The 27,913-nt window shown below is 41.1% G+C and overlaps 1 protein-coding gene across 1 annotated transcript in view; it reads left to right on the forward strand.

The window, feature by feature from the left end:
* The first annotated feature begins 16,600 nt into the window (after positions 1–16,600).
* The window catches only part of BMP2 (bone morphogenetic protein 2), a 195,161-nt gene continuing 183,848 nt past the window's right edge, over positions 16,601–27,913 (forward strand). Inside the window, exon 1 of the mRNA XM_075035443.1 lies at positions 16,601–16,714. The gene's annotated coding sequence lies outside the window, so the exon portion shown is untranslated. The remainder of the gene's footprint in view (positions 16,715–27,913) is intronic.

A 27,913-nucleotide genomic window follows, 5' to 3' on the forward strand; every position in this document is an offset into this window, starting at 1 on the left:
ACAGTAGTGTATTACAACACAGCGCAGTGGGGTCTGGTCCCTGAACGGGTACTGCAGTGCCTATAGCTTCTCCATTTCTTTATTAACCACTGTCAGTAAAACCTTTCTCTACTCAGTGCCACATTTTAACGTAGTTACTAAGAATTTGGATTATGTGCTGGGCAAGCTGTTGATGTAAGACACCTCTGTGCACCTGTCCACTTAGAAGGCTGATCTTATATCGGTCTTTACTTCAGGAAGTGACTGTTAGTAATAATTTATTGAGTGCTGACAGCCTGTTCTTCTCTGTCCAAAATACCTCCTCCCTATGAAGACTGCATACTGAGTAAGGCAGACAGTACCCTATAAATCATGATCAAATACAGCCATGCTGTGGTGATTCAAATGTGATTCATTTAAGATTGGAAGGGAGGAGGAGAGATGGGAAAAGATGGGATAAAAGCACTTTCCTGAAGAATGCTAAGCGTAGATCACAGATTATTTTCAATTAGATTTGTTGGCGTGCGGCTTTTGCACGCAGGCAGGAACTGGTCGTCATGTGAACTGTCTGCTTTATTCACAGGAGCAATGCTTAGAAGTCCTTCTCAGGAGCTACTTAAAAAGCAGTTCTGTTTATCTGTAAAGGAAAAAAATTATAGATGTTGCTCTGCTTTTCAGCCCTAAGGTTATGTCTATTTTCACCAAGTTCTTGCTAAGCATTTGTTCTTGAATCAAAAGATACTTTCAATTGATGAAAGCAATTAAACAATTTGAAGACAGTTGTCTGTGTTAGGTCTGTCTTTCAGGATTTTGATGTCTATCAGAAATTCTACACTGAAGGTTTCTGATGTGTGTCAAAGAACTCGATTTAAACTCAGGTTCTGGGGCAGGGTGTGTGTGTGTGTGTGTAATGACACAGGAAAGGAAGTCTGTCTTTCAGTTTTGCTGTCTGAAGAGGTGTTCAGAAGACTCCGTAGCTTTTGTGAGACTTGCTTTCTTGTGTGGATGACTTAAAAGTTCAAAGAGGCTGTTACACAGACCTACCTCTGAGAGACTGGTCTCCCTCAGGAGCATCAACCGTCAACCTTTGTTGATGATGACTGAGTTATTCTCCTGGGTAGTACAGAAGTTGTCGGTGAGACCACTGTGAAAGTAACTGCATAGCAGAGTAAATGCAAGGCTCACAGTCTGACCCCAGGTTGTGTCCTGGTAATATTTTAACCCCGAAATGTCCAATTCTGGACAGACGTGGAAACAAGGTACAACATTATCAAAGCCTAGGGGCTGTTCTGCTGTGGCAAGCTCTGTTTTCCTAGAGGGTGAGGGTCCTTTGCACACTGTGCTGGCATAGGTACTGGAGGTAAAGTATTTTAAAACCATCTGCATGATTTGGGAGTCTTTAGGTTCTGACTGACATACGATAGTTCAAATTAGGCAGCTGAAGTTATTACTGCCCACAGGTGTCTGCCCTGCTCCTCTCACGGACATTGTTGCCCTGAGATAGTGATGTCTGACCTACTTGGGAATTGCCACCATTTCAAGTTTACCTGCAGCCTGCTTTCTTGGCTTATTTTTATGTGCTAGCTGGACTGTTAATGGTCGTGCTACCTTTGCTGCTCTGCCAGCTTCTGTCTGAGCCCCACACACATCCCCTTGCTTGTTGGTGGGACGTAGGTGATTGTCACATAAGCTATGTCCCCACAGCATTTGCAGGCATGCTGATCATCCAGACCGCTGGGAAATGGCAGCCTCTTTAGCTCCTACCTGGGCCTGTGCTCCCTCTTCCTTCTGTGCAGTCACCAGGGACCAAGGGAGTGGATCAGTGCATCTCCAGGGCTACATCCGAGCTGTGGTTCTAGACCTGGGATCTTGAGTCTAGAAAGTCCCCTCTGGTTTTTGGCCATGCAGGAAATCTGTTCAGCATGCCTGGCTGGACAAATGGAGCTTGTCCACAAGCTCTGCCGGGGCATTCTGTACAGAATCTGCATCCGTGCTTCAGTTTGGATCATGCTTGAGCTTTTGAAGTGAATCTTTCTACTACCATGCTTCAGTTAACATCACAGCGTGGTCCTGGACTGCTTTTGGATGAGGCTAAGCCAGAACATATGCACGTAACATACTCTAAATGCTGACAGGCATTCAGTTCATAGGTTAGGTTTAGGGATAGAGTAGATATCAACACTGCTTTTTTTTTTTTCCTAGATCCTCTTGTATTGCTCCACAGTATCTGCTGATGTAAATGTAGCCTTAGACTGGTCTTAAGGATGGCTCTCAGACTTCAGCTTTCCCTAATTCCTAGGGTTCTTTTTAAAATATGGTCTGTCTTCAGATGTACTCCAAACCAACATTGCCTGTCATAAACTGTGAGAAATCTTCACAAAATGAGAAAGCAAGAAGGAAACAAACAACAAGAACTTCCAAATTCTGCTTGTTAAATCAGGATACAGACCTGAATGACTCAGGAACCCTGGATTCATCCCTCCCCTCTCTTGCACCATGCGTGATATTTCACACCAGCACATACATGGTGGTTCTCAGATTACCAAACTGCAGAGGTAGCACCTGCCCCTGGGCTTGCGGTGATATCAACAGGTACGTTCCTGCAGGGTGAGGTGGATCTCAGCTGTTATCAGGGAGGTGGCCTGGGGAGATTTTTCCTTGGAGGGACACAGGGCACTGTCTCACACAGGACAGCACATCAAACCACGCCTTGATCCCAGGTCCCTGCACCATTTTGGGCTGGTAGGTTCTTGTCTCCTCAAGAGGGCAGCAAAACTTTAGGGAGGGCACCTGTCCTGGGAACCTACAGCCCTTGCAGAGAACTAGGGTAATTTTAGCAAGTCTTTCACAAATCGGTGACAATCTAGCTAACACGTCTCAGATCTATGTCAGAGTCATCCCTGGGGTCTAGGTAGCTCAGATTATTCTTTCTTTACATCACAGATTTTACCAAACTTCAGTGCAGCAATATGGGGAGCCTGTGCAAAATGAGCTGGCCCTCTGTATAACTGCGGGTGGACAGGAATCCCTAACATGAAGATGTCCAAAGACTTTCAGCAAGAGAGGCCTCCTTTAAATTCAAGGCACCAAGAACAACTCTGAAACAGATAGTTTTCATCTGTGAGTCACCAGCACGTCAGCTTGAGTTCCTCTCCCATTTCCAAAAACTTCCTGGTAATGAATTCTAGCAACCTGCCATGTATTGCAGCAAACCAGTGAAAGGTTAGGCACTACTTATATTGTTAACCTACACATGCAACGTGTATCAACATATCCCAAGCTGTAAGTAGGAGTCTTGCAAATTCCCAGCACTCAATATACTTGTCAATACACATTTATTCTCACTAGGCTTGGACTTATGATCTAATTAGGATTTATTAGAAGGTAAACGATCTTCTTAACAGAAAATACAATTTAAACTGATGAGGGTTTTGTATAAACACACATGTGCATACACACGTTTGTATAAGATGCTCATTCAAGTTCTTGCCCTTTTCTGTATAAACCAATATTACTATCTTTTCTAGTGAATCAAAGGAAGGAATGGATTATTTTTCTTTTTATTAATCAAAATATATTTTCAAGCAAAATGATTGAGTGTCACTGGTTTTGAATGTCAAGATAATGGCTGTTAGAAAAACAGGCATTCTGTCTGCAGCCAACAGTCGCAAGATGTGTTTCATGGACCATTTCTTTGTCTTTTGAACTGTCCAGGTAGTGAGGCTGATGGACCAGCCCACCTGTAGCTCCAAGAGCATGACGTAGACTGTGTTTTGGAGTGCTCCTGATATTAGTAGTACTTAAATGACTTCAAAAATCATGAGGTATCCCTGGACACCTTTGTGCAGCAGGGTCCCTGCGTGGACAGGAGGTGGGACACGTTTGGCAACATGCCATGCTCTTAGCCTTCTGCCTACCCATTCCTTACTTGTGATGTGGGTATGCCCTTCAGCACTCTTTGTGAACCAGAGAGCAGGCAAGCCACCAGCAGCTCAAGTCGGACCATTCCCATCACTTTAACCAGCCCTTCCCATGTATGTTTTGTATGTGGGAACAGGACGGGAGATGGTTTGGGATGGAAGAAGGGGTGCATCAGTGAGAAAGGCTGCTAAAATGGGTTCTATGCAAGAGAAATGCTTCACCTAGGCAAGGAGGGGGAAGGAGGGAGCTAGCTATATCTCTGCTAATAAATTAAACAATACACAGGAATGTTCCTGGGCTGGGAGCATGACTGCCTGCCCTGGTAAACTGTTAGAACAGTCCCTGGCGAGGTTTTGGCATGCGCCAACCAGCGCTGCCCCGGGTAGTTCTTGAGTATGGTTTGGCAGCAAGTGTGTTCCTGGGACCATCCCCAGTCGGCTGTTTGCATGCAGCCTCCCTGTTTTGAAGGTTAAGGGTGTTTACTGGCGGAGACTCAGGCCGTTCTGTGCCAGCTGGCCTCCATGCCCAGGAATGTTCCCAGGCACACTTAATTTACTTGTATAGATATAACCTAATGTTAACAGTTATCATCTGTCCCTGAATCTCACTCACATTACTGGGCTAAACTAGTATGGCGCTGCTTGTACACAAGCTTTTTTCAGCAGTGCCTTCTGCTACACAGGGCGTTAAGGCTCGTGTTGTGTATGTTTGAAATCAGGTCAAGGTGTCTTCACTGAGAACCCTGATACTGACAGCAGCTTTGCCCCAGGTATGTTCCTACTGTGAGGGCTCCAGGCAATCCTGCTTTTGGGACTGCAACAATGAACACCGCCTCCCCCCCCCCGCCCTTTATGGTAATTCCTTTAATTTCATCAGCAGTTTAGGTTGCCGTGCCGCATTTTCGTATTTACTTCTCATTAACATTAAGTTTACTTCAGAATTGTTGCTTTCTAAAGGAGGAATCCCAACCCAAATTGAGTGGAAAATTCTCACTGATTCTATAGGGGTAGGATTTTGCTGCAATTTCCTATATCCATCAACTCTCTGTATTACTAGTTGTTTTATTTTAGATGCATTTCTTGTATTCTTTCTAGTTATTCCAATATTTCTCAGCCTTCTGAGTCCCATTGTATAATTTCTCTTCCTTCTTTGCTGTTTACAGTCCTTTTCCTCTCTGCATCTCCAGCCCATTTCGTTATGTAAAAAGTCTTTGGTGTATTCATGACGTAGTTACTGAAACTGTATTTACAAAAGTTTAGGGCAGCACAGATCACAAAAAATAACAGGTCTAGTGGAAAAATAGAATTTTTGCATGACAGTGTCTCCTTTCCAGTTGATAGCAGTGAGGCATATGTCAGGGTGCCTAGGTGTGTATGATTTTTTCATTAATGACCTGGAGGAAAATAGAATCTATTTTAGGATTGACATACGCTTTCTATTCAAAGACCAAAGAGATTAATACATGCTTCAATGATATGACATCAGATTTATAGTAAGTTGTTAGTCATAGCTGAGATAGTCACCAAATTTTGTGATGTGGGAGCGATGGTGGTATTTTGTATATTCTTTATTAGGTGTCCATAATTACGCTTTGCTGGTGACCTCTGTCTCTAAGCCAAGGCAAACCAGGCCATTTTGGTTCATTATAGTATAAATGTAGGATTTTATTGTTTATTTTTGTAACCTGCATAATGATGTCACCTGCAGATAATGTTGGAGTAGCCACTTTCCACAAATGTGGAGGGAGTTGGGCTGGGGAATCCTTATGCTAAAGGTTATTAGCTTTACTATTTAAGAATAAAAACCCCAACTTTTTTATAGACCTCTGTCTGAGATGCATCTAAGAACTGAAGTCAGTGAACTATTTTATATTAAAAAATAAAGAGATACATGGCATGGTGGCAGCCCCCTTGGACGCACAGCTACCACCTTCTGCTCCTGTAGTCCAAAACTGTCAGAACAGGCGTATCTATTCCCATATCCTCCCTTTTGATTTATTTTGCATAGTTGGAAAATAATCACAAAGTCTTTTATCCACAGAAGAACTGCTCAGCATGACGCAGGTGACTGACACACAAATAACGGATCTGGAGTGATTTTGCAGTAAATAAAGGAGAAAGTAGCCCCCCTGAGTCTTTAATACTATTATTTATATTGATGAGAGACTGTGGTTTTGAAGGTAAAGCTGCTTCCTGATTTCTCACTGGGAGTTGAATGTCTGAAATGCTTATGGTATTAAAATCTCTGAATAGCTCCATCTGAGCAAGCACAGTTTCACTTGGATCCAAAATGGCAGCAGTTCGCAACAGATGCATTACCCTTATTTTAAATTAATGTTATATATCCCACCATAATATATATCCATATATATCCATTTTGATCCAGTCTTCTAATCTGATTTGGTGGGTACAACTCTTCAGTAAAGACAGAAGCAGTTACAAGGCATGCTGCAACACACATCTCCCACATCTTAAGAGATGCATTTTATCCTCCTCTGGACCACCAGCTCCACAGCCAAATTAGCCACCTCTTTGAGAAGAAAAGGCCAATGGCCTGAAGGAAAGTTTTAGGGTTTAATGAAACAGTAAGAAAACAAATATTAAGTTCTTAATGAAAGAAATGAAAATGAAAAGCACACAGTAGTCAGTACTTTATGTTCCATGAATTCCTTTCTCTTGCCCTGCAGAAAGGACATGTGTTCAGCAGTAGTTGGGCTGATCCTGTTGGCAAATCTTTCGTTCAATGTAATGGTGCAGGATCAGGGATTTGGGAAGGAAACTGGGAACAGAAGAAGTAGATGAGACCTGCTGAGACATAAATCCAGCCTTCTGCTATCATGGGCTCTGCACCATAAAATCAATTCCATAAACTTTTCAAACCTCAATCACTGATTGTCAGATTTCTTTGTCCTCACAGCTCCCCTTGGCATGCTTTCCTAGTGACTCACCTTCTTCTCCTTTTTTTCCCAAATTAATTCACGGCTGTAGATACCGCTTTGTTCTTGAGCCAAAGTTGTTCTTCAGCTTGCACGGATCTCCTTTCTGCTGTGCATCCCTCTGGCATACATGGCGACAGCAGCTACACTCCCTCTGCCTTTCGTTGTCAGCTGTAACAGCCAAACTCTTCTAGTCATCTGCCATGGGATTGTGCTTGCAACTTTGCCCTCTCCCTGTTTCAGAATTCCTACTTAGTATGAAGACTGGAAAACCACATAAGGTAACACCAATGGTAGTGTCACTTTGGAAACCACTCCCAAACCAAACCTATTGACCACATATTTCTTTAGATGACTTTTTGTGTTCAGCACTACGATGTCTGGGGAAACACTGCCACACAGATGTTGTGAAGTACGTTGCTGCTGCACACAATGGTTTGCATAACACACTGTGTTGCTCTTCCAGCTAGCAAGAAGGCTGATTGTGGGCCACACCACTGACACAGGGCTCAGGATCTGAGTGGAAGCTGAGTGGATGGCTTATTTCTGTGGTTACTGGTTTCTGTATTTCAGTGTATTCAGCTTTTCATCACTAAGGTCACCATTCTCTGTGCTTTCAAGATAATTATGATTCCTTTACCTATTGTCTTTGTGAAGTCTTCAAGGCAGAATCTGCCAGTTTCTGTCGGCAAATTCATCACTGAACACAACAGGATCGTGACAACTGAAGGCTTTTAGAGAGAGAACTGTAATGTGACTAATTGTTATTGCAGGAGCACTTTCAAAGTAGTCATTTTCAAATGATTTTATGGTTTTGCTACGTAAGTCACACAGTACCCAGGTAGGCTCAAATCAAAGTATTTTGACCTCAGTACGTTTGAGCTAAGCCTTTATTGATGGAAATTTTCATGGAACATGTTTTCTTATGGAAATTTAATTTTCTACATTTAAAGCTGTATTTCTTGCAGATGAAGTGAGTGTGCTTGTTCATTGTGAAGATAACAATACAGCCAATGAATTGCATATGCCTGGGTAAACTCTAAACACACAAGCCTAACATGCAATATAAATCTAAATGTCTTGCACATGCTATGCAAATTCAAGAGTCTTCAATAGGGCCCTGTTTAACCAAGGAGCTGATTCCAGAAAAGTTTGAAAAAGTAGTGGAATAACTTTAACATTATTAACCCATATAAAGACTCCTGAATATAGTACAAAATCACTCATGTTGATATTGGCTCCCCCCCGGAAAGAAAAAGAGATCAAAGTTTTTTTTTCCCCTGAAAATATTAGCCTTGAGTTTGTTTTCAGATCTTTAATGTAAAATTGCATTTACTTTCTATGTTTTCAAGACTGAGGCATTATTGTTACTCCAGTTCAGTAGGCTTTTTATAATCGGTTCGTATACTCACATTTATTTAGCTCCTTCTGAATGGCAAGGAGATGATTTTTCCTATAGAAATGGAGGGTCTTTTCAAAGATGGAAATATCTTAAAGAATTGCACCTTTATGATTATTCATAGATTTGTTTATAAGGTTAGAGCCCCATAAAGTATTCAGAAGCAATTTAATTGGTAAGCTGATGCTGGCTTGAAATAAATTGCTGAATCCCAATGCTTTGTTCATTTTCTGTTCTAGCATATTGTATTTTTTAGTGCATTGTAATATTGGGTTACCCAAACAAGATGAGAATGCTCATTTCAACAAGAGCAAGACTAAAGATGTTTTTTTTTAATGAATATTACATATTGTCTTTTAATGTAACAATTTCAAAATGGTGCCTGTGTATTCCTGTCAAAACAGAGAGAATTATATTGCATCTTAATGGGATATATTTGTTTAGTATCTGCAGACAAAAACACAAAGTAATCTCCTCTAACACATCTTGAGTTTCTGCTTTAGACCTTTGTTCACCAGATACCACACTGACTCTGGGATTTTGTACAGCCTTGAGAGATGTGTTGGGGCTGACTAATATACTACCAGTCAGTGTACTGTTACACTCCCTAGACAGGCCCTTACATGAGATGAAGGGATGTGAAAAAAACCTTTTCCATGTCAATTTTTTAAACTAGACTTTCTACCATCTCCACCTACCAGGAGTGAGAATACCTTCATCATAAACTGCTGGTACTGCAAAGATGAGTAAATGCATTTAGAGCAGCCTGGATCCTGGGTGACACCAGCAATTCTGTTCACTCCGCTGAGAAGAAATGCTGTAAGTTATCCTGGTTCCCCAGAGTCTTGCGAGACAGCTGGAAAACCACTGGATGGTCCTTTTTTCACACAGCTTGAGAACTGAGGGTGAGCAGCTCTGTCTAACCTTCAGCTGCTTTTTCCTGCCTCAAAGAACCAAAATAGCTAAAGTGGAGGCAATGGCGAGAGCCAGGGTGGCTTCTTTCTTTCCTTCAAAATTAAGGCCCTCCCCTGCAGTCATGGCATTAGAGGGGAGGTCTTGTCTGAGTGAGGAATGCAGAACAAAATGAGTTCCTTACGCCAGGACGTTAATTGCTGTTGAGAATATTTACGAATGGGCTTCTTTAATGAAGTGATTTGTTGGACCTAAGTAACTGCTTTATCTCATCAAGTCCACAGCACAGGAAATCTAATGTGAAGGTTTGGTCCCAGCAAAGCATGCTTGGCTTGAAGAAAAGAATCACACTTTGGAAAAGAGGAATAATGGAATGTTAAATTAGTAATGGCTTTTGCAGCTTGTTTGCAGTTTGATCTTTCTATGCTGTAAAAATTATTTCAGTATTTAATTTCTGGGGCTTAATTTGTGCCTTTGCTTGGACTGTTTTTTAAAGATTTTCTTCTGCTTGGAAGAGTTTGTTTCCTACAACAGAAGAATAATATTACAATAGATGGTTTGCATTTGGCTGCCAGAAGCCCCAGCTGTTGGTAGGAGGATATTCTGAGCAAGTGTGTAAATAATGTTGAGGCTGACAGGCTTCCTTGAATCTCCATGTAAACATAGCTTACCTCTCCCATGCCTCCAGTCCAGGAGAGCAATTATGTTTGTATTACCTGGACTTTCATAGGTCTGTTCACATGTTCAGGAGATAGATAAATGCTCATCTGCTTGGCTGGATTGGAGTCACACAGCCCTGTCTGTGCTGCTGTGGGCTGCAGCTCATGTAAACATGCTCAGACTATCTCTGCATGAAGACTCTTGGGTATTGCTATTAATATAGACATGGGAACTTGGAGCTCAGCGTGTGGTACCAAGACCTGGCTAACCTGCACTGAGCTCTGTGCTGCATTAGCCATGCATCTCAGTATCCAGCCAGCTAGGTAAGGCTATGTCAATAAAATCTGTAGTCTTAGCTTCCAGGTGTGCTTAGTGAGCTTGAAGTAAACAAGGATACTGGTTTGACACTCACTTTTGTACCCTGTTGTGCGGATAACAGACCTTACTTGGCCCATAGAGGGGCAGAGGAAACGTTACACCTGCTGAGATGGTGCTGGTAGGTGTCTCCATGCATGTCTCCTGTCTCGGACATCCCTGCGTTTCTCCACACTTACACTTATTAGGTTACATGCCTAAACTTAAGAAAGGGAAGCCGATGTGCAAGGAAATGAAATGATTTGCACAGGGTCAGGAATGGTAGAGCTGAAGACTGAATCCAAGGCTCTTGAAACCATGCCAGTACCTCAACCACAAGGCCACCATTCCTTCGTAGCATATTTTCCTCTGACTCTAGCAGCTTTTGCAGCTGGCTGGTTTTGTAGAGCAGCTCCAAAGCTCATTGAAGTCAGTGGGAGTCCACTTACTGATTTCCAGCAGGTTTTGGATCAGTCCCATTAGGTGCCTTTTTCCTATACACTAGAAAGGATAGTTCTGTCTTTTAATGCTCCCTTTACCTGTCCCAGTTGTGTATTAGGGAAGCTGTACAGTTTGAGATTAGGATTGTTTATTTTACCTTGTAAGGACCCCTGGCAACTCTTTGAAAACACTGATAGAAACCAAGGTTATTGCTCCCATGTCCCCACTGGAAATTTCTGCTCTCTCAGAGCACAGCTACATAAACAGCTGATTTGGCATTTAGCACAAGGGAAGGAACGGAAACGCCTGGCAGGGTGGTGGGAATGAGTTATTGGAGGTGATGGGGGAAGGGCCAGAGCCTTGGAGCAGTGCTACTGCTGGTGGAAGAAGCTGTGCTGGATGTGGAATCCACTGTTTGTGTGGCTGTAGCCTCTTTTGAAGAGATGGGAACTATCAGTTGTGGGTGGGAAGGAATCTCTTCAACTGCTAATAAAATGTTATAACTAGACTGATCACTGATCACCCAGTTAGTATTTAACAGCTGTATGTGAAGATTTCCTTTAGTTCCCCAGGGTCAGTACTATCCACTGCTATCTTCCTAGACTGCAAAAATGGTGGGTGGGAATTCACTGCTTTTTTTACATTCCTGTATTTCCCCATGTGAGCTAATACCCATTTTTCTTAGCAGACTTGTCTCTACTCATGAATAATTTGATCCTGTTCTTTATGAAATCAATGGCTAAGTTACCAGTGGCTTCTGTGGCATGGGTTTGTTAGGTTTTCTCTGTGAGGGAGGGAGAAGGCTGAGCAGAGCTGAATGCAAATGTGCACCAAAACCTACCAAAACTTTAGTTGTATTTCTGCTGGCTGTGTTTGGCTTTTGATAGTACCCAAAGACCATTGAAACTGTCATTTAGATGAGGTGGTCTCCTGCAACTGCAGTATAGTCATTCTCTTTATTTAAAATTATATACATGGGCTAGAAACTAAAATGTGCTCCTGGCAGGTCCTCTACTTGTTTGCTGATACTGCTGAGGACCCCGGAGTGTGGATTCATCCCAGTTTGCATTAGATTCTTAGTTCACTGTTTTAAGTTGGAGACCTACTTCCTCTGTGGTCCTGGAAGCCCTCTGTAATCAGTGAAGAAAAAATAGTTACTTCCAGAAAGCAATTCAGAAATTTAGAGGGATGCAAGTACCTACAGTCTTCATGGTCCTGTACTCATTTCTACTGACTGTAAGGGAAATTCAGCATAGATAAATTCCTAATTTAAGCTGTTCAGTGAAGTACCTGAAGTTAGGTGAGATGGATTTGTGGGCTGGTGACTAGTGATTTCTCAGGGACCCCACTAAACTTTCATGGAGCTACAGATATGTTGTTTAATAAGGAAAAGAGAAACCTGTGGGAAAACAAAGAATATCAATAATCACACGTACTTACATCTGGCAATAAAGTTTTTGGAAAAAAAATCAGTACAGCAGCTTGTTTCCTTTGAAACTTAATGCTATTAAAATGTTCAACATAAAGTTTCTATTTTTAAAATAGCAGTTGAAAGAAATGCGCAAGATTAATAAGAAGCTAAATTGAAACCACGTTGGTTCATAGGTAATACAGACAAACACTGAGTTAATGGGGAAGCATTCTTGGGGAGACCTACGCGTGTGCTCCAGTTTGGGCCACTGCTTGTTTGTTTTTTATTTTGTCTTTCTTAGAAAGCAGAAGGGGGTAGAAATACCAGCCTGTTAAATCTTTTATTTCCTTTTTTTAGACTGTTGTTCAGTTGAGTTTATTAAGCTTTCTGAAACAGCAGCCTGTGACAAGTTAAGACACCGTCTACCACCCTAATATATAGGGAGTCACTAATATGAACCATTCTCCAGCAGAAGTGGACAACAGGTCTGCCTGTGAAAAGCCTTGAAGACAAACAAGGAGATGTGTAGCAATCATTTAGGAAGTGATGAAAAGGGGATTTGAGTATTGAGCTATTTACCTGGAAGGGAGAAGCCATCTGACACAGGTGTCCGAGAGCTGTAGATCTCTGTCTCTATTTGTCGCTATTGGAGCAGATGCAGCTTAGAATAGACAATTCTTGTCTAGCTAAAAAGCAGAAGAGAGGAGCTGCACCTCCAAAGAAGTGTTAGCAGTTGCAGATAGAAGTTTGTTCTAAGATGACCACAGTCTTGTGCTAATAACCATAATTGTCAGCTGAGAGGACTGGATGGGCTCTAGTTCTTGGTATTAGGTGAAGGAAAGGGAGTTTGAGCAGGGAAGCAGGGTGTTGGTAGGTTGGACCCCAGAGAAGAGCTTTGGTTTCTTTGGCACTGTGACCATTTAGACAATGTCAAGATCTGGCCCATTGACTGCAGTGGAGTTAGGATGATCCATGCCAGCAGCAGAGCTGTCTGTCCCATATGGCTTTTATTTTCTCCCAGATTTTTTTTTTTTTTTAAAGTCTAGAGGGAACTAGCTGTGTGGTAATAATAGAATAATGAGCACTGGAGGACCTTGTTAGCAGCCCAAAGGAGAATATGCAGATAGTTGTTCGGTTCATGAATTGTTAGCAGAAGCATTGAATGTTGCCAGCAGGCACTGCATGGAGCTGCGTATGGAACAACCTGACATGAATAAGCTGCACAGAACATCCAGTGTATATTTACATAAGGGACATGTCTGTAAAATATTAAAGTAATGAATGAATTTATGTACATTTATATGTGCATTATTACCTTACACTAATACTCAAATGTGGGGTCTGTATTTCATTATGAGTTTGAATCAAAATGTATCTTTACGGGGTTGAATTAAATGTGGTATTACAGCCTGATCAGCAGCATGCTGAAGATAGCAGGGTGCTTGCCATTAGCTGTGGCTTATATTAGTGAAATGCCCCAAGATACTCACTGTGTTCATAAAATCAGCTAGAGATGATTCCTGCCTTGCACTTTTGCCATTGACACCATGGTGTAAGGAAAGGGAAGGGAGGAGCAGACTTGTCCATGCAGTGTGGGTGACAGACATGAGAAAACCAAGAACTTGTTGGAACAGAAGGACAAGATAAAGCCAGGGCAATTTCTGCTGCGCCATAGATCGAGGTGCTATCAGTCAACTCCAGCGATGGCCTCGGCCTTCTTCCATGCCAATATGACCTCTAGACGTGCTTCACAAGATCAGGTTTCTGGCTAATCCTCTGAGGATGTTTGACTTTCAGCTGAACCCTTCATGTCTCATGACAAGCTTTGGGTCTTAGATTTGTGGTCACGGTTTACGTTTTATGAATCTTATTTCTTAGATGATGGAGATTGGTAATGGGGATAGAGTCAGTGATGAGAACCTTGTGGAAGGCCGTGGATATGTGGGGAGGGATCTGCTAGTGTTTAACAACAAAACATGAAAATCTTTCTAGCTTACTGTTATGATTGCTCTGCTTTTGTATACGAACACGTAACATAAGCTCTGCAAAACATCCAGGAACACAGGTACAAACTGCCAAATGGTAGCATTGCTAACCAAATCCTTTTTTTTTCTGGCCAAAGATGCTCAGTATTAAAGAAAAGCAAACAAAACCCTCACAATTTTTGACCAGATATCTCATTTTCACAGACGTAGACCTCCTATTTACTTGAGCACTTTGGAGTCTCAAAGTGGTCATTTAGGTGTTATGCGTTGTTGGTAGAATTGGTTGGAAACTAGAACTTTCTCTATTGAAGTAAAATTTGAAGTTTCAAAATGAGTTTGCATACCCTATCAGGATATCAGGCACTCACTGAGTTTGGAGTGAGTTGGGCACTCGCTGTGCAGGAGATATTCTGAGAAGTTTTACTTTGGAAGCGTCAAAACATTTTGATTCTGAAATTTAAAAATATGACATTTGATAATAGTGGTTTTATGTTATCATGTAGTATAGTATAACAGTGTAATACTGAATAGGGTATAACAGTATGCACACATGGTATATATTAACATTGGTTTTCATGTAATGTATGTATAAGTTGAAACAATGAAATACAGTGATACAGTGAGAATAAAATGTATGAGTCAAGATTAACTCAGAAAGTTAAAACATTTAGCTGAAGTCAGTGTCTGTAAAACAATTTGGTTTCAAAAAAATGGTATTTATTATGTAAAACTACTATATCAATCTGCTCCTAGCTTTCAATTGAGTTTCATTATTATAAGTGAAACCAGTGATGCCCAACAATTTCCACTGTGGCAGCCTCTAATGTTGTTAAACTTTTACCATGAGTGCTGAAATTGTACATGCTGAGGTCTGCTTCAGGCTGAATTTCTTTGGAAATGATCGGCAGAAATGCTTCAGCATTTTCTGAGACTGAACACAGGGAAGAATACATTATTTTGCTTACCTTAAAATACGTTACAGCTGTTTCAGAGAAGACCCTTAAAAATGACTGGAAATCAGGACAGTGGGATGGACTTTTTGCCTTCCATGTGTCTGCCCTGGTTTGGCCAAGGTGCAAACTTGCGTAGTGTTCACATGTTCCCCGTGTTAGAGCTTAGCAGCTAAACTCTGTTGGCTCAAGGAGGGTTTGGTGGAACCAGGGACTCGTATCTGTTTTTTTATATCACTTCTACTGTCCAAATATGTAGGCAAGGTTTGGAGGGAACAGTAGCTTCAGGTACCCTGTGTTCTTGATTGATCTCATTAGTTAATTATTCCTTTTTGCTAAGGAAAAACCAGCTGATCTGCAGAAAAGCAAGTTTGTTACGTGGGAAATTGGCCATTCTTTCTTCTCTGCCTTCAACCTCAAGCCCAATTTTAACACAGGCTCGCAGGCTTGGTGAGACGATGCTCCCCTTGTTGCCAAAGAGGAGCCAGCGGTGCCAGAGATCTAATCAGGTGGTGACACCAAGGACTAGCGGAGATGTTTGTGAACATGGAAAAAGTAGTTCTCCTGGCTCTCCCAGCCAAATGGCTGGCCAGAAGTAAGGTTTCGATTATAAGCAGAGCTAAAGTATGTTTGTGTTAATGACAGATCCGTCAGCTGAAGCACAGATACTCTAATGAGAATACATGTGATGGGATTATGTGCGTGTTGCTAATTCATTTGACATAGGCGCTTACTTGAGTTTGGTTAATTAAGATGGAATGATCTCTGTTGGGTGAGAAGTGGCATCATTGAACCCAAATTTCTGCTAGAAGTTTAAAATTGCAGTGTTTCCTGGGCTGCTAGGTGTCAGGAGTCACTTCAGACTGGGGTCTGTAAAGAAGGGGTGAGTGACGTGCGGCTGATTATCACTGCCAATACAGAATGGGGCAGTTTTCAGTCACCGCTGGGAGCCCGGCTTTTGTGAAAATCTTCAGGACCTATTTGTGGCTAATTTCTCACTATTTTTGAACAGCAGTGCTGCTGCTCCCTGTCTGGCTGTGGGTGCCTGGGCGTTGGCCGCGCTGTGAGGAGAGGTGGGGGCTGCCCCTTGCTGGGCATGGCCGGTTCCAGCCGGTTCTGGCCAGTTCCGGCTGGTTCCAGCAACCCCACCACAGGGCACAGCAGTATACAGTGTATACACAGAGTTAACAAAATCAATAACATTTGAAGTACTTTTAATTAATTCCTTCATTTTTTTTTAAATTATTGATATCTCCTATTTCAGAAAGGTAATAATATTTTGTTTGTTTTATTTTTCTGGGGTCATTTTTACCTTAACATGACTAGTCAGTATCAATAGGAAAATACTTCATTTGAGTTCATTTTTCTGAAGCCCAATTTCTTCAACCCGGACTACCTTGCGGGTATCCTGGTGCCATCCAAACACGAAGTCCTCTCTATAATTCAGCCTCCTAAAGAAAGAATGAGCTTAACTCACATTTATTTTTAGCCTGGTTCTGAGTTTGAACACCTCAGGGCTAACTTTCTCCTTTTGGCTCGCATATTGTCCTCAGGGGCCTGTCACTTCTGCATGGGCTCTACATGTGGAGTGGAATGTAACCTGGTTGTCCAGGGCAGGCTGCTAATTACAGCTTTAATTTTATTGTGTTTAGGAGGAGACAGATATCCAACCTTTTCTTACTTGTAACTACAGATCTGAAGAAAGGCATGATAGCAGATAAGGCATGCTGACAGACAGGATGGCCCCGATGGCAAATTGCCCATCAGGTGAGTAAAACCTGCTATTGATGAGCGGTATGAAAGGATGACTGTTACTATAACAATGTATGTAGCTAGGTACAGCTATGTATCTACGTACACATATACTCATTACACGCACACACATATATGTATTTGTTTCTATGTGTTGTTAAAGAGTTTAGAAAAGAGAAGAAAAGGTGTGTTTTGTATTATTCCTCTGTATACACTTGCTTATGTAATACATGCTTCATTTCCTCTGGGGACTTCTTAAGGAAGTTACTAATGTATAAGCAGTGCAACTTAAAAGAAACCAACTGGAATCTAAATAGTTTCTTACAATGCCTACACTTTTGCGATAAGCAAAAAAAAAATTGCACTTTGAGGCAACAGAAATGATCTATTATTTTACAAGAAATGAGCTATTATTATACTGTAAGAAAATAAAGCAAGGGTCTGCTTTTAGCTGTAAATACTGCAAAACTTATTTTAATTTTGAAAATGCTAAGATGTGGTTTTGTTAGTTGCAAATTGTTGCAGCTCCATTGCTTTGAAAGGGAAACAGCTGATTTATATCAGTTGGAGATCTGTCTTTGCATTGTTGATGTTTTATTCAGAATTCTTGGATGACAGTACATTAGAAATTGCTGCGGTAGATTTACCATAAATATTCAGGTTCTGTGGTGCATTATTCCTTGAGTAATCCCATTAATTTCAGAGGCTTAAAACTACTGAAGAGGACAGATTGCCCTGGAAAGAGGAAAAGCTGATCAGTCTTGAAATATGGTTACTGGGTGTATTACCACAGCCTGCTTTCCAGTGTGGTGATGAACTTAATTGCTATAGTGTCAGCTCTGTTCCTGGTTCCATGCAGTATTGTTTACCAACTATGTTGGGTTCAATACAGCACCTTTTGAAATTGATAGGAGCCTTTCCACTGACTTCATCAGGCATTGGGTGTTTAGGGATCTTGAACTAGATCAAATAGAAGCTCTTAATGCAGCTTGGCCTTCTTCCAGCTTTAGTTATTGCCTGTGGTGCTTATACAATCTGGTATATAATTTCCTCTCATTTCATAAAAGAGAGAGAATGACTCAGAGCCATGCTGTGCCACTTGGTGGTTTTGTTTGTATATTGTCACTTACCTTCTATTCAAAGAAGACAAATTCAACAGCAATCTAGTTACTGACCCTTTCTATATGTGTTTATATATATGAAGGCTGCCCTTACATTTATATGACTGACCAAAATGATTATGAAAGTACAAAGCCATGTTCATTCTCTCTTAAAGTACTCATTTTTCAAAATGGGGACAGATGTTGGTGCTGTTGGAAAAAAAACCCATAAAAACTGGGACAATGGAAATGTCCACTTTTGGTGCTGAGGATGTTTCAGAAATGGTTGAAATAGTTCAAATTTTAGGATGGTGTCAGCCTTTTTAATTTAAATTTTAGGCAAAGGAAAAAATAATAAAGAAAACTGCAAAAAATATTTCAGTTAAGTAGTTTGCACATTTCTCCACAATGTTAAGAGTTAAGAGCAGGGACATGGTCGATAAGGAGTCTACCAATGTCACAGGCACCTGAGCTTGGTATTGTAGATGCTGTGTGTGTTTTCTGCACTACTGGTTGAAGAAGGCAAGAAGACTGCCATCCGAAGTTTGGTAGCTCTTATCACATTAGGATTTTTCTCCCATTTCTCTCCATTTCCACCAGCAGTTTGTCTTGCTTTCTGCTTTTTTTCCTTTGGTTATTTGAATGAAACAGGTGTTACACAGAAAGACTGAGTGCTTACAGCTCTAATCGCTGTCTCTCACAAATGGATCTTTTGTACTGTCTGGTGGATTAATAGGGGGTTAGGTGCTTAAAAAAATAAACAGTGAGTGCAAACAGTGGGAAGGAAGGGGGAAGGAGTAAAGCTGCATGTGGTTGATGGGTGAGATGATGTCATTTATTTAACAGAGGTGATACAGTAGTCAAGAGATGCTATGAGAGGAAGGGCTCCTTTTAAGGAAACATGGTACACCGCCAAGGATTCGTATGCTATCAGCCGTGAAGCAAACCACAGCATATCTGTTAGTGGCCAATGAAAAAAGTTCATTGGTTTTGAAGCCTTGGAGCTCAGGTGCAGTGAAAGAGAATAGGGCTCATTGTTAGGGCAAGGATAAGCACTCCCTTTTGTTCATTCCCCTGCCCCGCTCCTCCTTTGGCACTACAGTAATAATATCTTGTCACTCCTAAGACATGCTGGCATAGATCGTGTTCACTGATGGATGTTCAGTCAATGAATGCACTAAAATGGTTTGTTTCTGTTGATGTATGTCTTTGTAGACTCCTCTAATGGGAATGTAAATAAATGAACCCTTCACCAGTGATTTCTTTCAATGTAGTCCAGTTTAACCCCTGAGTGCCTTCCTGCTAGGAGGCACTCCAAATGCTTTACTGCCTTACATTACTATGTCTTTTGCCTTTTTCTTGAGTTTCATGTATTCCATTTGCTGTCCAAGTGCACAGGCAACTTTCTATATGGTGATGCAAGTAATTTTTTTAAAATCGGTGCTCAGTAAAACAAGGTTGAGAAATTAAGGTGGGCAGTCAAGAAAGGTAAGGGCCTAATGTCCACTGAGACAGTTAAAAAGATTTCTCATCATTTCCCTGGGAACCGTAGAGGTGATGACAAGCTCTTGAGATTCATTTCTTTTAAGCTGTGTGCAAGACCTGGTTTATGTGGGGTTGTGAATCATAGAACCGGAACATTTTTTCTGTGGTCAGCTCTCACATAAATACTACAGTGGTACCTGTCCTCAAGACACTGGAACTCAAGAACATCTTCAGAAAATATCCAGAATGAATATATTTACCCTTAATGATAAACCAAAAATAGCTTTTACAGAGAAGACAGGCCCTAATGTATTAATTCTCAAGGAATTTTTTACCATAAGTGTATGGGAAGGAGAGTTTTGAAAGGAGATTAACATAGTTTTCACAGCTCCATTCTAGACTTTGAAGTGCTCGTACTTGCACAGTTTACTTACACCACTGGAAATGCCATCTTCTGTAATCGTGCATTTAAAGAACCATTTAATGACCACTAGCCAAACCCCATTTCTTCAAGTCTCCACTTAAAGAGGCTTCTCTTCCAGAGACACTTGTACACCAGTGGTAGAGAGCTTCTGATGAAGATGGAAATGGAAGCTAACAAGCCTAATGCTGACTGCGTAATTTCAATTGTCATTTGGAAAAAAATGCAAAACTGATTGCAGTTTCCCCTCCATTTCCATAATCAGCCAAATCAGTTATGGAATAGGATATACTTGCACAGCAGAGATTGAGAACAGTGGAATATCACATGGGTACAGAAATGCTCACCAAGTGCAGAGCACTATCTGATATGATCTGTGTAACTGCATAACAGGTTCATGTGTTGGGACAACATACTGTCGTATCATATGTCTGGAGCAAAGACAATTAAAACCAGCCTTCTCCTACTTCAGCCTCTTGTATGTAGGACATGCAAATGCCAGATTTTGCCAGGAGACCGACTACTGACAGAGATCATCCCTTTCTGAAATGCTTTTGCTAAAACTTGGCTGTTCTGGAGTTTTCAATGTGAATGTACTCACTGAGGGACGAAATCCTCTTTTTAAAATATGCTATTTATTTTTCAGCATATATGCTTGCTGACCCTGCTAATAAAGTGCTATTTAACAGCTATATTCTAGAATGGGGAACTTTGTACCTCCACCCCCTTCTCCTATATATTTATTGTAGTGGAAGCATAAGAACTTTATTGAATGGTTGGCTGTGAGAACACTGGAACAGAGCATCCAGTATCTCCATATCATTCCTTCGTAATTTATGGTTGCAGTGTAGTAACATGCAGCACCAGATGTGAGTAAGAAGAAGGAGGAGTGCAAAAGACAGCTTCAAATGACCGTGATGAATAGTTGAAAGTGAACAGAGGGGCTTTTAAAACCCTTTAAAGAAAGCCTAATGCTATGCTTCCCTAAGCAGCAGGCTACTGATGATGGAAAAGTCACAGACATACCTGCAGAGATTTGGAAAGCTCTTGTTTCAGTAGGTCTTTATGGCAGCTAAAAAAATTCCTGTGCTCCTGCCAACTTAGTTGGTGTGTCCAGCTTGCTTTTCCTCTTTGCATTTTGCTCTGTGAGGACAACATGCAATGACTCAGACAGTGCTGACTTCCAAACTGTGTTTCTTCTTAGTTAGCTACCCCCCCAGGACCAGGCCCTACTTGTGTCTGGTACTTTACCATACAGTGCCAGGATGGGTATATTGCAAGTGATGTCATACAGAGGAAAGGGTTTTGCTAGGAAAATAGTTATTTGTCATCAAGACTCTTAACAATGAGACTGAATTCAAATTTCACGTGGTCATAATCTTCCTGTCCAATGCACCGTCAAGGTCTGAAATACAGAGGACTCGAGCAGTGCTATCCTGAGGACTGCTGTCTCCTGGCTGCATTTGCTTTCTGATGGTAGCATAAAATACCAGGCCCTGAAACCCCTGTATCTTCTCTGCCTTATTAAAACCAAGTGGTGACATTTTACTTGACAGGCTCTACCTGTACTTCCCTAACAGCACCCTTGAAATCCAACATTAGAATAAATCATGAATGAAGCACTTTCTATCCTCTTCCTGCATCACCCTGTTTTATAACAAGCTTTCTAAAATATTCTGGATTCAGACTAAATAATGTTGGCTTTTGCAACCATCAAATTCCTTGATTCAATTTTGTTTTTCCTTTTTTGGCAGCACGATTTGAAAAATTCAGCAAAAAATTTTGACAGATGCAAAGGATTTTTTTAAGGGATTCTTGAAGCTTTAAGGGAGTCTATTGTTTGAGTACAGCTAAAATTGTTTAAAGTGGAATCAAACAGTAGTCTTTGTGTACTCTGAGCTCTGCAGGAGTATGTCTCTGAGGGGGATGCAATATGCTGCAAGTGAACGGCAGAGTGCTGCTCCTCCCCATGCCTGCTGACACTAAGCTGCCGCTTCATGCTGTCTCCACGGGCTTTGTCCCTCCTGCCACTTCCACTTCCTACTGTGGTGGGTGGGTGTGCTTCAGGGACTGAGTAGATGCACTCTGAGTGGCTGAATCCTGGAGGTGTGGGTGAGCTTGTTGTGTGGAAGTGGGGGTCAGTGAGAGCCTGTAGGTATTACCGTGTGTGGGCAGCAAGACATGTAAAACATGGTGTGTACAACTGGCCTGAGCATCAGTGCTGCCCTAACTGATGATTTCCTTGTTTTATGGTGATTCCATTGATAGGAAAATGCCCTCAAAGAGCTTCAGCTCTTAAGCTAACACAGTTTTTGTGTGGGTGAACTAGTTGGCATAGCACGCCACACCTCTTCTTCACACAGGCATTTAGGAAATGGTAAAGCAAATAAGCTCGGTGGTGCCAAAATCAGAGCGATAGCTGATGAAGCCCTGATGGGGAGAACAGCCAAATAGCGTGAATGGAATGTCAGTAAGTATAGAAGTTAAAAATACAAATCTCAAACTTTGAGGACACTCTGGGGACTAAGAAGCTATGTTGATACTAGACTTCAAAAGATTCAAATAAACAGCAGGATTTTCTCAATGCACAGAAGTACATACTTGTGATGTCAGAGTGATATTATTTCTGCACTGTAAATTTCAAGACAGATGCCTAAAACATCAGTCCAGATAAGTTGCTTCTTATTTAATTTACATTTATAATTGCACTTATTTTATTTTCATTTATTTTAGAAACTTAGTTTTAGATTCATACTGTGAATCCCAGATTTCAGTATTTCTGGAGATAACATTACTCTAATGCTTGTTTAGGGGAAAGTGTGTGGCTTGTGTGGTACTGAGCAGTGTTTCAGAGCATTAGAGTTCAGCTTGTGTCTATGCTAGATGACCCTGGAGAAGTAAAGCAGGAATAATAACATTGATTTGCTTTGTGAGATACTTTGAGATCCACAAATGAAAAACAGTGGAGAAGAGTGAGGTGTTAATCTAAAGCCAGACTTCTCCTGGATGCTTCTCATTCTAAGTGTTTAGAAGACCAAGATGTCCCTTCTCCCAGTGCAAGTGGCTTCCTAGTTCTCAAATGCTGCATAGGCTGTGGCTTTGTCTCTTTATGATAGACAAATGAGGACTGTAGATGGTATATACCTACAGTGCCTGGGTGGAAACTGCTGGAAATAGCTACAATTCTGGTATCTCCATCTGTGTTACTTATCCTGGTCTCCTGTTATAATGAGCAAAGAGGATTTTAGATGATTGAAGTCACCTATTTCAGATGTCTGCTTTAGGATGAGATTGCTTTTGTCTTCAAGTACCTGTTCCCTCCAGTGCTCACAAAGGGAGTTTACTGTGACTACCTGGATCCTGCGATGGAGTCTTAACAAAAGCTCCCAGTGTGTGTTTCACACTGCTGCATCAGAAAATAGGTGCCCTGGCTACCTGGCAGTGTGCATCAGCAGTTGGCTTTCTACTGGTTAGATGTGGTGAAAAACTGGGAGTTGCTTTTGCAGATATATTTCAACTCACTTTGATTTGGCTAAGAGAAAATGGAAAGATGGTAAGGTGGGGAGAAAATTTTTTATATTAGTGCCCTTCTTGGTCTAATAGCAAAGCTCAGATAGAAGCAAAGGCATGACAAATACAGACCATAAAAGGAAATATTTTTTAATTTTTTTTTTTTAGAATTTTTTATTTAAAAGTACCAATTTTTTAACACAGTAGAGAGAATCTATGGAATAATTTTCTGTAATATAAAATCTTTGAATCAGTAGTAGGCTGGATTAATTGATGACTGTATTCTATCTATAGATCAGATTGGTCAATTGTAACAGTACTCTCAGAAGTGAAACCCCCAAGCACTGCTCTAGAGGAAAACGAAGAGCTTGTTGTTCTTATGACAAAGTATATTTACGATAAATGCCAACCTCCTCGCAGGGAGCCAAATTATGTCCATTTTTATGAATTTGTAAGAGTAGCAGCTAGTTGCTGTGGAAGAACGACCTCATGTACGGCAGTACAGTTTATGCATATGTTGACATGAATTAAAATAGCAGCATCAGAATATTAGCCATCTGCATGTCTTCATGTAAAAGCTTGATTAACTCTGAGAACATGAAACTCCTATGTTCTACACATGCTGTTTTGCCCAGACTAGATTTCTCAACAGAAATGCAGAAAATGTAAAAACATACATAAAAACTTAATAAGGTTTTAAAAAAACTAAATTAAAGCAGCATCTAGATTCACCAAACAAAATCAGGGACCACTGCATACTGCTGTACAAATGAGTAGTAACAGACATCCCCTGCTGTGTGAACATTCAAAGCACACGGAGGGAGCAGTGTTCTCTTGTGAAAGGCTCTGGCCATGTGAGTTGTTTCAGTGTGAAAGGGAACAGCCATGTCTAAGGGAGGAGGAGAAGACCACTTCAGTGCATTTTATCACTTTCTATTTTAGAGAACACTGTAGTCCTCAGAACACAAAGAAAAATGCCCTCTATATCCTGTTTTGTATGTTTAATACTTCTGAACTATTTGTACAAGAATAAAGCTCAGACAGAAATATTGCCGAGCTTTTCTGTATGTGTCCCACCTTGCAAATTCCCTTAGTTAATCTTCTCACCTCTGTGCTTCAGTAGTATACAAGGGTTCTGTAACACCAAGTGAGCTTTGGCAGGGGAGCTGCTTTTAGAGCTGGATTTGAGCTCTATTATTGAGAACTCATCGGAGGGCAGTGCACTACAAAGTGGGACACTTGAAAGCTAGGTGCTGGGGAGAGGGAAATTGCTGCATGAGCAAGAAGTGAGATTATAAATTAGAATTCAGCTCAGCACATTTGTAGCCACAAAAATAGATTAGGGGTTTGTAAAAGAACACCCTCAAGGATTCAGAATTACAGCCAAAGAGGAGGGAACACATAATGCTTTAGTGCCCAGTGATTTATGCACCAAATAAGTTTGGATTAGTCACTAATGTGAAGTGGGTCTGGAAGGATTAATAACTCTTAACCAGCAGTTATTGTATGATGATCAGCTATAAATCTTTGAGTGAAACAGGAAGTAGCCAAGTCTTTTCTCTCTGGAGATGGGCAATACTCATGCCATTGTTCAAGGGCAGCCCAGTTTGAATACTGTTTTTTTCTCAGGGTAAGGCTATGGATCGCTCATGGCAACTTGGCCATTTCCAGTTTGCTTAGAAGACACGTGCTGCCAGATGGACCTGTCAAGGGATGGAACAACTGTGTGAAACTATGAACTCCCATTTGCCTGGCTTATACAATTAGCAGCAAACAGCTGACTTTTTGGAATGGGCACATATGCCCAGAGAGGGAATAGAAAAAGTGTGAAAATACTGTAGGTTGCAAACTCTTCGTTGTTACTTTTCGTGCTTTATTTCAGTCCTGAACAACTTCTAAGATCATTTTTCCTACTTGTTGTGGTTGTTTGAAGTGGAAAACTTTCCATTAAGGACTAAAAATCCTGTTCCAGTTGATGTTTTGCCCATTTGTGTTTGTGCCAAAACCAGTATGACTTTTGATTTCGTCTGAGCATATGTCAGCTGGTGACCCACCACACCTTTTCATGTGTGGCCTATATAAACCGATGCCGACTGAAGCTTCAAAGAGTGACTTTCCTCCCTGTAGGACTCTACCTCACACTTATTTCCAATAAACTGCCATCCTTTCAATTTTCCACAAGCAACAGTATAATTGAGCAGTAACCTCAGTGTATGAAAATCTGTGTGGCAGGTGAAAAGAACATCATTAGACTAGAGGCAGCTGGAGTGCAGTCATGAAGCATAAAGAGCTCAGCTCCCATAGAATCTTTTTCATGAGTATTTAGAGTTTAAGAGAAAAAACTGTTCAGCTGTTTGATGGAGGTGAAATTCTTATCAACCCAGAAAAGAGGGGAGCTGTTTGAGTAAACAAATTGTTTTTCATCCAAAGAGTAAGGAGGGAAGAGTTACCCTTCCCTGTGAAGAGGCCTGGCTAGATCAGCCAACTGTGAACCCCCTGGGGAATTTCCATCTGGACAGTCAAATTTGTTTAGGCCATTGAGGGAGAGGTACCAGAAGATGCACTGTCCATAAGACACAGGGAGTCCTCTGGATGGCAGGGCAGACTGCTGCTATGTTATAAAAAGGTATCTTTGTTTATTGCTGTCTTTATTAATTTAAATGAATGTTTATCATCTTTTTGTTAAATTTACCTGAACTTACCCAGCAGATATTTACAGCAGCTTTGCTGCTGCAAACTTATTGCGCAAGATGTAGTTGATCTGCATAAGGCATCCTGGTGGACTGAAGCACAAGACTGCGATGGAGCTATAATCAGCACTTGCTCTAAAGTCCATTCTTAGAAATGTTCAAGGCTTCCCTTTCCTGAGGGTGCACCAAGGAGGTTGCCGTGGTTGCTGAGAAGCTGGATGTGTGAAGTAGAAATGATACATGCTCTTTTCACCTTAGCTGAGCAGTCCTAGAGAGCCAAAGCAGTTCCTAAGCCAAGAGTCACATGTATGTGTCACCACAGCTGTTGCCCACAGAAGTTGTTCCAGGTGGCTCTTTCCCCTTTTCCAATGTGGAAGCATTGCCTGTTTGCTTCCAAGAGGACCGTGGAACAAGCTAGAATATCCACATGAAAATCAAGTGAGAATTGCCTTGGTATAGGCTTACCTTTTCCAAGTCTATGTGGAAGTACTTGCAAAGCTGATCGGTGGATCTCTTCAAGATTAGGCTCCTGGCAGTACTTTTGTGAATAATGGTGGTGGAACCAGAACCATAAAAGGCATTAAAATACTCTTCCTAAGTACGCTTACCCCTGTGCACATCTGTGGAATGTGATTTTGAAATGCCTCAAATTCACACTCACACAGAATCTGTCACCATTCCCTGTGACCTTGATCAGGAGCATTTCTTTTAATGCCTGTTATGCTTCCAGATAAGCAGAGCACCATCCATTGACCCAGGCAGGTCATTATCCTCTTCCTCTTTATCAGGAATCCTTCAGCCAATTAATCACGCACTGCTCTGCAATCTTGAGGCTCAATTATGCCTGGACAAGTGTTGCTCAGCTGTTCCTCCTGCTACAGATGTGACATATCCTGAGATTAGCTCCGATTCACAGAAGGTCACTGATTCTGTATCAGGCGCTAAGAAAAGCTGGGCTGTCTGGGAGGGAAGTGACACCATCTTAGAAGCATTTTATCACAAAGTAAGTGTAGATGTCTAAAAAATCCTACTTGCCACCACCACATCACAGCAAGTCCTTTTCACTCGCTGTTGCCTCTCATCCTGAGACAATTTACCAGTTTTTTTCTAGATGGAGATGTCAGCAGACTAATAAACTGTTAGTAGCGCACTGCTGACAGACAGTAGCTGGTTCTCCTTTCAGATAGTAGGTAGCTTAACTTTGAATCCCTGTGAGAAACCTGGTTTTTCCTATTTTGTGAAAACCCATTTTATGCAGATCAAATAGTTTTTGTTTTTCTTTTCATTTTCCTATTTTTACTAGTTGCTTTTCACTAGTTACTCCATCACGAACATGTTGCGCATGTGAAGTAATTTGATGGTATTTTTGATTGTTCTAAAAATTCTGCCTTAGGGTTTTTTTGGTTTTTGGTTTGTTTTTTTTTTTTTTTTTCCCAGTGGCTGTGGCTTGACACCCTTGTTTTTAGAGTGCCTTGGTTACAGTATGTTTTGTGGCCCCCAGAAGTACTATGGGGCACCCACTGAAACTATGAGCAAGCTGTACCTAATCTTGGCAGCATGATTCTGCATTTGTGAGGTTGTTCTTTTGTAACCATTTTCTATTCAGTTATGCAGAAACACAGGCAAACATTTAGTAGAGATGCTTGCAATTCTATAAAATTGTATTATCCTTTTAGAAAAAAATGGCCTTCCAATTTCTATAAGCAGACCTTGTTAAAAAAACCTCTGAGTTTCAAATCTTTAAATATGGTTCTTACTGTTTTTATTAAAAAAAAAACTCTTTTTTTGAACAAGATAAGCAGATGCTGAATATGTAATTGTTTACTATAGAAAATTGTTTACTACACAGAATAACTACCCTTTATCACTTTCAGACTTCAAATAAATTTTCTTAGGAATCCCTACAGAATGGAAGCAGTATTTGCATTGCAGCTGTGGATGGTGCCACATGGAGTCAGTGAGTAGATAGCATCTGGTTCTGCACCATACCGCTGGCTGGGGGCTCTTT

Source organism: Buteo buteo, chromosome 9 (genome assembly GCF_964188355.1).
Source record: "Buteo buteo chromosome 9, bButBut1.hap1.1, whole genome shotgun sequence".
NCBI lineage: Eukaryota > Metazoa > Chordata > Aves > Accipitriformes > Accipitridae > Buteo > Buteo buteo.